The sequence below is a fragment of the Balaenoptera acutorostrata genome, chromosome 6 (genome assembly GCF_949987535.1).
Source record: "Balaenoptera acutorostrata chromosome 6, mBalAcu1.1, whole genome shotgun sequence".
NCBI classification, from domain to species: domain Eukaryota; kingdom Metazoa; phylum Chordata; class Mammalia; order Artiodactyla; family Balaenopteridae; genus Balaenoptera; species Balaenoptera acutorostrata.
This window is the reverse complement of record NC_080069.1, coordinates 118,948,424-118,958,829: the sequence shown is the minus strand read 5'-3', so window position 1 is coordinate 118,958,829 and position 10,406 is coordinate 118,948,424. Positions and strand designations below refer to the sequence as shown.

Genomic DNA, 10,406 nt, shown 5'->3' with positions numbered 1-10,406 from the left:
GGTTGGAAAGAGCTGGCTGGGGATGGGGTGGGTGGCGTGGGAAGAGCCCGGCCTGTGAATTCTTTCCTTTCTTACTTCATTCATTCCCATCTTTATTGCGAGCCCATTACGTGCCACTGTGCCCAGAGCCTAGTGTGGCCGGTGGCAGGAGAGGGTTAAGGGCAGGAATCTGGAGTTAGAGCTGGGTCCAGTTCCTGGTTGTACCGTATTCTCTCCAACTGTGTGCCCTTTGGCAAGGGACTTGCCCTCTCTGAGTCTCCACTTCCTCATGTGCTGGATGGAGAAGAGCAGAACGAGAGCCTGAAGGAGGCCGTGTGAGGATTCAGTAAAATGGGGCACGTGGGCAGGGCCTGGCACAGAGTGGGGTGTGGGGGGGGCTCCTCTCTTCACATTGAGAGGAATATGCCAAGGCCCCCAATATCCTTCCCTCTCCCCTGTCCCCATCTGTGGGTCCTGGATAACCTGCATCTTTCCCTGGTTTCAGACACTGAAAGGTCCTTATCACAGCCAAGTCAAAGCCAAGGCCTCTGCCCAGGGCTCTCACCTCTGGCAGGCTTCTTACTAGCCTGGCCCTTCAAAGGCTAGTGCATAAGGCAGCTAGAGGGGTCTGCATGTGCCTCAGTGGAATCTCCTTGCTCCCCACGTCCTTCCCTCCTCCAAAGCCTCTTCCCTTCCCCATGTCCCCCCCTTCTCCTTCCAACCTGCTCCTCCCTGCTTCCCATCTGGGCTGGAAAGGTCTGGAGCCCTGAGGCCATGGGGACAAGGGACTGTCAGGCGTGGGGCTCAGACTCCCCTGTTCAGTATGTCAGTATGTTTTCCTTCCAAGGCCCAGGAGCTAAGGAGTCTTCTGTTTTCAGACTCAGGCTTGCCAAGGGGTTTACTGTCTTCTCACCAAATCTTACAGCAGCTGTATTAGGTGGACCTGGACAGATCCAGGTTTTGTGGGGCCTGAAGCTTTTATAATCTTGGGGACCCTGTTTAAGAAAAATAATGCAAAGTTATGAATACATAGTTAAGCCCGGGGCCTTGACAAGAGTCCCTGAACCTGAAGCTTCATTAGTTTCTTGGTAAACTGCCACTGTAGGTGGGGGACACAATTATTCCTTCGCGGAGGTGGAAACAAAGCTTAAGAGAGGGAAGTCGCTGGCCCAAGGTCACACAGCTGAAAAGAACGCCGCTGCAGCTGGGATTCCAGCCCAGGTCTTATGCTACAGGCAACACCCTGAACTGCCTCAGTGCACTCACTTACCATCTTACTGCCTCATCTACTCTGTGTCATATCTCACCTGTCCCCACCATGGGTCCAGCCCAGGCAAGGTCAGGGAAAGCAGCCTTTGCCTCCAGACCAGCCCGTGCCCTCCGTCCCAAGGCCTTCATGCCCCAGGGCTCCAGCCTAGGAGACTTTCTGTCTTGTGACAACAACCACACAGTACCAGGAAGTAGGTCTCTTCTAACCTTTCCATTCCCACAGCTGCACCTGCTCATTCCAGAACCCAGGCTTCTCAACTGACGCCAAGGAACACCCGCTGTTAGGTGGTAAGCTCCCAGGGGCAGGGGCTGTTTCCTTCTCCTTCGGCAAAGCATTTCCAGCTCCCTGCACAGTGCAGGCTGTCAAAGTGAATTTAGTGGTAACGTCTATTCCCAGCTCAGGGAGGGGATGGGGTGTTAGGGACAGAGGAGAGGTTGTTAAACTGCAGATTCCTGGGTCCCTCCAGACCTACTGAATCAGGCTCTCTGAGCACAGGGCCTGGGACTCTGCATTTTAAAACTCCCTCAGGTGCATCTCAAGCTCAGTAAAGTTTGAGACTCACTGACCCAGGGGCCAGAAAGCACAAAATGCTGTGTCTCGACCAAGCTCCTCTCACAAAGGCGATTCATCTCCCCTAATTCTGGACAGGTTTACCTGTGCACCAAGCTCACCTTCCAGCTGAGAGCTAATTGTTTCTAACACTTACTAAAGGCCTATTGTGTGCCTGGGACTGGATCTGAGGCTTCAGATAGTTGACCTGATTGGACACTCACAAAAGCCCTAAGAAGTAGGGACAATTATTGTCCCCATTTTACAGATGGAGAAACTGAGGCCAGGGGAGGCCAAGTGACTTGCAGAGGGACAAAGCACTGGGGAACGAGGAGTTTGGAATAGGAGAGCCGTCTGCAGGACCACTGGCCTCAGTAATTTACAAGGGTCTCGTGAGAAAATCCTTAGATGAGACTTTATACACTGCCTATGAATGGCTTGGAGAAATCAAACACGCTACAGTCACTGCAGGGACCTCAGGCTAAGATGTGCAACAAAATTAGGTGACAGACCCCAAAGAAATCTAATCAAGTAGGCCTCTTCTCCCTGGTATCTTTGGAGTCAGTGTTCTGGGGAATGCGTGTTTGCAGAAGGATTTGATGTATTTGCTTCAGGCAAATCTTTGCCTTTTCTCTGCCTGCAGTTCTGGTACAAAAGGGAAAGGGCCAGGCCAGCAAGAGGAGGGAACCAGGGCTGGTGGTAGGCAGGCAGGTTGGCACTGCAGGCCAGCGTGGCTCCCTGGGCTATCTGCAGGACTGTATCATGTGATTCCCCCCCCCCCACCCCCGCACCCCCGGGCCAGTGCTCTGTGCAAACGCAGCCTAACCCTCTCCTGCTCCAGTAGGGTGATCAAGGCACTGAGGAGGTGTCAGGTGGGGAGGAGCTGATTTAGTGGCCTCTGTTCCTGGTGCCTGAGGAGCTAGTTGGGGCAGAGGGTGTGGACTTATTCTGGGAAGACCCAGAAGGCAGAACTAAGGGAGGTCACCCAGAGGGGTCTGTTTTGTCTCACAAGATAAACTGTCTAATTGTCAGGGCAGACTTGTAGGTAGTGAGTGCCCCACCTGCGGAGGTATTCAAGGACAAGTAGGGCATATGTCTGTATGTATGTACAGAACCATGACTCAGGAAAAGGATTGGCTGAGGCAACCTTGAGATCTTTTTCAATGTTGAGACTTTGGGAATTTCCATTCTTAACATAACTGACCTGCCCAAGCGGGGCAGATGGGAAAAATTAACAGAGAGAGAAGGTAGCCACAGGTTAAGGTGCCCAGACTGGGAACCCACAGACCCTGGAGAGGCACCCAGGGGCACGGAACCAAGCCCCCAGCCCTTGGCCTTCCAGCAGAGCTGCCATTTCTTTGACATTAAGGTGTGCTACTTTCTCTTGCAGTCATCTGTAAATGCTCATTAGCTCTTCATGATAGTGATTAATAATAATAGTAGTGATAACTGACAATAAATAACCGTAATACCCATAGCATAAACTGAGCACTTACTGAGACAGACTCTATGCTAAGCACTTTATATATAAACCTGTATAATTGACATGACAGTCATACAAGCAATGTCCTTACTTTTACTATCATTCCCACTTTACAGATGAGGACACTGAGAGCTGACATGTGACCCAGGACTCAGAGCCAGGCTCAGGAAGTGAGCTGGGAAATGCCAGCAGAGGTCCAAGAAGAAGCATGCTGCCCTCCATCTGTGGGGCTGCTTCTGCCCTCAGTGGCCAGGGACCCTGTCCACTCCCAACCCCAGGGGTACACAGCAGCAGAAACTGGAATGGGAATAGGGAGAGGGGACCATCTCCTCCAATTCCCTCATTTTATACCAGGGGAAACAGGTATCAAAGAGAGGAAGAGACGTCTCAATCCTCCACGTGGGCTTCTCCTATGCACTCCCACATCCTACTCCTCTTTAAAAGTGATATTTTAGAAGTTATTAGTGGTAGCATATTAATAAGAAAACATTGTTAAAGGAATGAGAAGACCTGCCACGTGTCAAGTGGTTACTATGTGCAGGTGACGTGTGCGGAGATTGTCTGCTCACCTGTAATGGGGATAATAACGTTGCTTCCCCGCTGACCTCACAGGAGGGGGTCACGGTTAAAGGTGACAGTGAATGTGAAGCAGCTCTTTATAAACTGGAGGACAATGCCACCATGACCATCTTTGGGCATAGAGATTAGAAGTAAGTGCTGAGGTGCCTATCAGGGAAACTGACCAGTATTTAGGGCCCAGAGCTATCAGTTCTTCCAGTGTTAGATTCTCCCTAGAAAGCACCCCATTCATTTATTCATCTATCTGCCTGAAAATCATGTACTGAGCACCTGCTATGTGCAGCAGTATGTCCAGCCCAGTAGCTTTGAGTGCAGGCTCCGGGTCAACCCTTTCCTGTCCTGAGTTCAGGTCTCGGCTTCACCACTGTCCAGCAGACGTGGCCCTCCCTCTGGGACCCTCCGTGTCTCCTGTTAGGATGCAGCCCGGCTGCTCTAGCAGAACCCAGGGAACAGCAGCTAAAGGAGAGAGGAGCCGATTTCCTTCACATGTCAGTCTAGGGGGCTCTGTGCTGGGAGCCGGTCCAGGGTCTGGGCTCTCTCTGTCTCTTCCATCCCATCGGGGATTGCCTCCATCCACAAGGTGGAAGATGGCCACCACCTCCCCCTTCCCATTCTTTCCTGTGTGTGTTGGGGGGGGACCCAGGAGGTGGAGACCGCTCCTCCCTTTTAAGGGAGAGCTGGACAGTGCATAGATCACCTTTCTTGTATCCCATTGGCCATAACTGATCACATGACCATGACTAGCTGCAAGGGAGACTGGGAAATGTAGTATTTAGCCTGGCAGCCCTGTGCCTCAGTAAAACCCGGGAGAGGGTGTTCTGTTACTAACGGGGAGATGGCAGAATGGATACTGGGCAGCAGTCAGCAGCTTCTGCCACGTAGGATTCAGGGAGGTACTCTGGGGGAAGCACTCAGCACAGGGCCAGGTACGTGGCTGGTGCTCAGGAAATGTGCGCTGTTATCACTGGTGTCACAGGTGAGTGCTTTGCACTTTCCCAAGGGATACAGAGACCCGCTGAGAACCAAGCCCTGGAACTGCTCTGGCTGCTTCGTGGGGGCCTCCATGCCATGCCCTGCATCCTCTAGGTGATGGAGAGAAGCACTGAGAGACAGCAATCCTCCACCCAACCCCTCAGGACCCACAGCCCAGGCTGGGGAGGATCTCAGGCCTCCTCTTTCCTTTCAAAGAAAGAACAGGAAAGTGGCCTTGCCTTCAGGGCTTGGGGACATGGAGAGATGGGTGACATTGGGGGCCTTGCAGCTCTGCTGCACGGCTGCCTCAACGGAGCATGGCAACCTCTGCCAGCCCAGGGCTCGAGGCCGGGGTCCACCTTGCAGCGCTCAGGCTCTGAAAGCCTGGGCAGAAGACCTGGCAGGTGTCTTCGTTCCACACCCTCCGAATGCGGCGCTGGCTGGTTTGAGCTTAGAGACATTTCCTCCCTAAATACTGCCCTCTGGACACGAAGCCCTTCTCAGCCCAAGGAGGGCTAGTAGGCGACACAGGAGGAGGAGCACGACCTCCGGTGGGCACTGTGCCCCCGCGGGTCCAGCTCACCCCCAGCCATGGGTCAGGAGGCTCTGTTCTGCAGAGGCTGGGTTCACGCTCAGGAGCTGAGAGCCCCAGATCAGACAGATCCTGGCTCTGCCTCTTAGCAGCTGCGTGAGCCGATCTCTCCAATCACAGTGGGGATGAGAAGGGCACCCGTCTCTCCATCTTACTGTTAAAGATTTATAAAATAATCCATGCAAGGTGCTTGTGGAGAGGAGGAGCTCAATGAACGGTGCCTACTCAGACCGGGATTATGACTATTATTTTCTTCCATCCATTCCACACTTTGCCTGCCCCCCCACCTGTCCACACCTCCCTGCTGGCGATGCCCTCCCATCCCGCAGTCTGCACGCTAAGCGTTTTCCGAGGCCCCCAGATTGGGCAGATCCCCTGCGTGTCAGCTGGCTTTGCATTGCATTCCAGCTTTCTCCTTCCCAGCACTTTCCAAATCATGATGAATTCATTGTTGGGTGAAGCACTGCCCTCCAGACGAGGAGTCCTGAGCCAGCAGGGACTGTGCCTATTTCATTCATTGACATAGCCCTAGTGCCCAGCACAGGGTGTGGCAGCGTGCTGAGGAGTCTAGTAATTGCCTGCGGAATGAGTGAATGAATAAATGAATGAATGGCTGGATGAGCCCAGAGGGCGTTTTGCTGTCAGCCTAAGAATGTGTATTTAAGAGCAGAGTTCAGGGACTTCCCTGGTGGCACAGTGGTTAAGAATCCACCTGCCAATGCAGGGGACACAGGTTCGATCCCTGGTCCGGGAAGATCCCACATGCTGTGGAGCAACTAAGCCCGTGTGCCACAAGTACTGAGGCTGCGTGCCACAACTACTGAAGCCTGCGTACCTAAAGCCCGCGCTCCGCAACGAGAGAAGCCACCGCAATGAGAAGCCCGCGCACCACAACAAAGAGTAGCTCCGGCTCACAAAGAGTAGCTCCGGCTCACCGCAACTAGAGAAAGCCCGCCTGCAGCAACGAAGACCCAACGCAGCCATAAATAAATAAATAAATAGATAGATAGATAGATAGATAGATAGATAGATAGCAGAGTTCAGAGACTTTGAAAGACTAATTTTAATTTCAGCTCTGTCACTGACTTGCTGGTGGCTCAGAACAAGATCCTGCGTCTTTTTTTTTTTTTTTTTAAATTAATTAATTTATTTATGGCTGTGTTGGGTCTTCGTTTCTGTGTGAGGGCTTTCTCTAGTTGCGGCGAGCGGGGGCCACTCTTCATCGCGGTGCGCGGGCCTCTCACTGTCGCGGCCTCTCCCGTTGCGGAGCACAGGCTCCAGATGCGCAGGCTCAGTAATTGTGGCTCACGGGCCTAGTTGCTCCGCGGCATGTGGGATCTTCCCAGACCAGGGCTTGAACCCGTGTGCCCTGCATTGGCAGGCAGACTCCCAACCACTGCGCCACCAGGGAAGCCCCTGCGTCTTTTTTATTTTTTCCACTCCCACCTCCTCCCTGCTTCTTCTGGAGTTTCAGTTTCCTCATCTGGAAACTAACAACGCTTCATAGAGTATGGCAAAAGGAGTCACTGAGATCATGGGGAAATAATGCAGAGATACTGAGCTCCTAACACATAGTAAGTGCTTAGTAAGCTCTGGCTGGAATAATAGCTATTGTTGTTTTTTTTTTCTTTTTTTCTTGAAGTGTAGTTGATGTACAACATTATATAAGTGACAGGTGTCCAGTACAGCGACTCGCAATTTTTAAAAGTTATACTCCATTTATAGTTATTATAAAATATTGGCTAGTCATAACTATTGTTAATGTTCTCCTTGAAACAACAAGGGGTTTGCTCTGCACTTGTATGTCAAAATTCCCTGGACTGACCCACTCTCCTTGACCACTGGAAAGCTCAGGAAGAGCTGACAAAAACTTTCATTCATTCATTCATGCAATCATTCATGCATACATGCACACGGTGATTCAGCAAACATTTTCTGGGTATTCTCTGGGTGCCAGGCCCAGGGCTGGATGCTGCTGGTTGGGGGCAGAAAGGAGGGTCCTGCACGGAGGAGAAAACCATCAAGTTCATCCTCTGTGCAAAGGGAAGTGGCTGAGACCCTCTGTCCACATCCTGTCATCCCCCCACCCCCACCCCATGGCTGGTCCATCTGTGTCCTTTTCCTGTGCCTCTTTCATCCCGGCCTGGGGTGCCTCTGCATCCCCACCCCACCAGCAGCCATTTCCTGCCCTTCTGTCATCTGCTTCCTTTGATCCTTTTGTCAAGAGACTCTTAGAAGCCTCCGAACCGTTGGGAATACTGGCAACCTCCGCTGTTGGGCTGGTGACCCCACAGAGGTTGGAGCCAACGTGGGCTTCTCTTGGGATGCTGCCTTGGGAGACAGATGGATTCTGGCCTCATTCATTCATTCATTCACTCACTCATTCAGCATTCAGCATTTGTTCACAGGCTCCAGGCCTGTGTGGGGCCCACAAAGTGAACAAGACAGCCGTGGTCCCTGCCCTCACGGAGCTCCCACCCCAAGGGATGACCGCCCATCCCACACCAAGGGGATTCTGAAGGGAGATGGATGTGCATTTTTGGTCACAAAGGAAACAGGGCCTTGGCCTCCAAACACAGGCCTCTGCCCTTCACCTGGCACGACTCCCCAGGCCTGGCTCAGGGCAGGAGCTCGGCTGATGCTGTCAAGGGGCTGCCATTTACTGAGCACTTACCACACGCTGTGCACACCAGCTCAACTGTTTGTGCCGGGCTGGAATCTGCAGACTCCTCACTCTGGCCCTGTGAGGGAGGTACGGTTATTCTCCCCATTTTATAGACAAGAAAATGGAGGCACGGAGAGATGAAGAAGCTTGCCCAGGGCCCTGCGGCTTGACGATGGCAGAGCTGGGTTCTGAACCTTGTTTGCCTGAGTTCAGGCACCACACTGTTCCACCTCTTGGTGAAGGAATGGGGGGAGGGGTGCTCCAGGCCTAAGGACCCTAGACTCACCTCTGCTGCACAAGGTGGGGGGCCCGTCCTTTCTCTGCTCTGGCTTCAGTAGTTCCAGCGGGTGGCTGGCCGGGTGGGAGGGTGGGAGAGGGTCAGGAAGGCAGGTGGAGGCCCACCTCCAGGGGAGGCCCTTCAGAGGCAGCTGTGTGGATTCAGAGAGAGGCCTCCTTTCTGCCCCACCCCCTCCTGGGGCCTCCAGAATGAGGGAGGAGGGGGAAGAGGGCGGACAGTGGGGGGGATGGTGGGGTCATCTCTGAAACAGGCCACGGCAGGGGCGGGGGAGAAGCGGGCAGGGCAGTATCTTCACAGCCCTGGGCCACCACGTTTTCTTCCCCCAACGCAGAGGCGGCCGTTCCATCCATCCGTCCATCCGTCCATCCATCCATGTACTCATTCACGTATTCATTCACTCACTCTCTCAATCATTCACGCACTCATTCACACGCTCACTCATTCATTCACTCAGATACCATGTGGGCAACAGGGTACGCAGGTGAACCCAGTGTCTCTCCACAGGGAGCTTCCTGCAGGGCAGCCGACGACACACACGGAGAGCACGCGAACGGGGTAGGTCAGGCTTGCTACGCGCTGTGAATCTGTGCTGATGGGGAGGAAAGCAGTGGAGTGAATGCGGTTGGGCCGGTGCCTCCCTGAGGAGATGACCTGCGGGCTAAGGCCGGAAGGATCAATATGAGGAGGCCCGGAAGGCCTGGGGAGAGGGTCTCCGAGTATCAGGAACGGCAAGTGTAAAGGCCTGGAGGAGGGGAGGAGGGCAGCCTGTGTGTGAGATGGAGGGAGGGACGGAAGATAGGGACCAAGGAAGATGGGGACCGAGGCAGAGTCGTGCGTGGGCTGGTGCTGTGGGCACAGAGTCCGATGCCCTTCTGGGTGCAATGCGAAGCCACTGGGGGTCAGACATGAACCCAGTCATGTCTTTGAAGGCACTGTGGGCTTCCCTGGGGCTGCACTGAGCGGGAGGCCCCGGGAAGGGGGAGGCGGAGGCAGGGAGGCCCTGAGGAGGCTGGTGTGCCTCTTGGGGAGGGGTGGGGGGATGGAGAGGCTGGACCTCAGGGTGGCTGTGGGGAGGGACAGGGGACAGATTTGGTGACAGAGCCAACAGGACTTGCTTATGACTGGTGTGGGGGTCAGGGAGGACCCTGAGTTTTGGGACCTTCACTTTTCAGCACTTGGGACAGAAAGGGGCCTGAGGTTGGGGTGAGAAACTCCCCCCATAAGTGGGGCAACCCCCAAACGACAGGCTCCCTGGGACCCACAGCCCCACCCCATGTCCTCGTTCTTTGTGATCAGTGGAGGCCCCGTGCAGTGTTTTCCCAGCCATCTGGGCCCTCAGGGGCCGGCGGCCAGTCTGTCCATCTGCATCTGTCTGTCTCAGAGAGGAGGAAACCGGAGGCAGAGGGAACATCCGCCAGGGTTGGAGCCAGACCCTCCTCACTCCGCTTTGCCCTGGAAGCCTCATCCCGGGAAGCTGAGGTTTGGATGCTCTGCTGGCTGCAGGTGGTGCCCCCTGTACCCTTGGATCGGCCCCCACGACTGCCAGCTGTTTACCCATGAGGCCCTCTCCCTGCCAGAGACCCCTGGTTTCCATGAGGACAGCTCCCCTGGGGGCCGAGGAGGGCGGTTTTAGGATCAGGGCTGTACCATGAGGCAGCCGGCGCTGTGGGACCCCGGGTGCTGAAGATACCACCCTGCCTGCTTCTCCACGTGGCCTCAGAGACGACCCCGCCATCCACCCCACTGTCCACCCTCTTCCCCCTCCTCCTTCCTCCCCTTGTCCAGCATATCTACCCTTTAGGTCCTTCCTGCCACCCCGCTGGTCTCCCTGCTTCTCCCTTTGTCCCTGCATCCCTTCTGCTCGGGGCAGCCAGAGCAATCTTTCTGGGAGGTTTTTCTGAATGTGTCACTCCTCTGCCTAAAACCTTCCATGGCTCCCCATTACCCTCAGTATAACACTGAAACTAACATAAGCCGGGGAATGGCCGGACCCAGGCTGACCTCTCTACCTCCATCCTT

At 54.4% G+C, this 10,406-nt stretch overlaps 1 long non-coding RNA gene across 1 annotated transcript; it reads left to right on the top strand.

Annotated features, from left to right (window-relative positions):
- Window positions 1-252: 252 nt before the first annotated feature.
- On the top strand, window positions 253-3,629 carry LOC130708519 (uncharacterized). The gene is made up of 3 exons (XR_009008748.1): window positions 253-314; window positions 1,472-1,536; window positions 3,398-3,629. It is a non-coding gene; the product is annotated as an uncharacterized LOC130708519 (long non-coding RNA).
- Window positions 3,630-10,406: the final 6,777 nt, after the last annotated feature.